Raw genomic sequence first — 1,555 nt, forward strand, 5'->3', positions numbered from 1 at the left:
TGTCAAGATTCGGCTTCTTCAAAGCCCAATATGCTTTATATTCTAGCTCCGCATGCAAATGACATGCCTTACCACATACCAACTGGAAAGGAGACATGCCTAGAGGAGTCTTGAATGTTGTTTTATAAGCCCAAACAGCTTCATCTAGCTTCAAAGACCAATCTTTCCTTGACGGACTCACAACCTTCTCCAAGATTCGTTTGATCTTTGGTTTCTAGACTCCAGCTTGCCCATTAGTTTGAGGATAATAAGTTGTGGCCATATGATGATTCCCATGATATATTTCCATTAATGCAGTAAATTTGCTATTGCATAAATGCGATCTCTCATCACTGATTATGACCCTTGGAGTACCGAAATGTGTTCCTAAACCATTATAAAAGCAATTTATCACCATCCAGTCAGGCATTTCATGATGAGGACACTTCCTAAGCATCTCCTTGTAGCGCTCCCAAGCTTCACATAGAGATTCACCTGATTGCTGCGCAAATTGAGTAAGAGCATTCCTGATTGCAGCTGTCTTTTCCATATAGAAGAATTTAGTAAGAAATTTCTGAGCAAGATCCTCCCAAGTAGCAATGAAAACAGCTGGTAGAGAGTGCAACCAGCTCTTAGCTTTATCCCTCAGATAAAATGGGAAAAGTCTCAGTTTCACGGCATCTTCAGAAACATTGTTGAATTTGAAGGTGCCGCGGATCTCGATGAAATCCCTAATAAGCATATTGGGATCTTCCGTTGGAGAACCCCCAAACTGGACTGAATTCTATACCATCTGAATCGTGCCAGGCTTGATTTCAGGTATTAGCTGCAATGGTTGGTCTGACAATGCTAGACTGAATGTCATTGATATTTGGTTGAGAATAATCCTTCAACGCTTTCGTTTATGCTATTGGTTCTCCCATTGCAACAAAAACTTCTTCTTTAAGTTTTTTAACTTCTTCAAAAACTTTTTTTTCCTCTTCTTTAACTTCGTCTAGTGTTTCCTTACGAGATTGAGAACGTGTTCGCATACACACACTCTAGAGTACCCGAAACACATGAACAAAGTAAACCTTGTAAGAAAATAATCCGGGTCATTGAACTTTAACGACCACAGTTGACAAGCACATAAACTAAAATTTAACACTGAGTCCCAGCAGCGGCGCCAAAAAACTTGTTCGCACAAAACCACGCAAGCGTACGCGATCACAAGTAGTATAAAATTAAGTTAAGTTCATTCCCACAGAGACTGGTTTAAACCGAATATGCACTTATGCAACAATTTATGGTTATTATTCACTGCTAAGACAAGTATCAATTTTGAGTTGATTAACTAATTAAAGTGATTATACTAGCATGCATTAACTAAGAGAATAAAATTGATTTACTTATATGAGATAAAACATGGGATTTTAACTTCATTAAATACTTCATTCGGAGTTTATGCCTTTAATCTTAGCATGTGATGATGATGATAACTAATCAGATAACACGAAATTAGTATACGCTATCTTTCGAGATACGTATACCCTAATACTAAACATCCACAAATAAGATAGAAGTTGAGCAGACACCA

The 1,555-nt window shown here is 37.8% G+C and overlaps 1 non-coding gene across 1 annotated transcript; it reads left to right on the plus strand.

The window, feature by feature from the left end:
* Positions 1-407: 407 nt before the first annotated feature.
* Positions 408-514, plus strand: LOC141682141 (small nucleolar RNA R71). Its single transcript, XR_012559542.1, has one exon. It is a non-coding gene; the product is annotated as a small nucleolar RNA R71 (small nucleolar RNA).
* Positions 515-1,555: the final 1,041 nt, after the last annotated feature.

Source organism: Apium graveolens, chromosome 8 (assembly GCF_009905375.1).
Source record: "Apium graveolens cultivar Ventura chromosome 8, ASM990537v1, whole genome shotgun sequence".
Taxonomy (NCBI): domain Eukaryota; kingdom Viridiplantae; phylum Streptophyta; class Magnoliopsida; order Apiales; family Apiaceae; genus Apium; species Apium graveolens.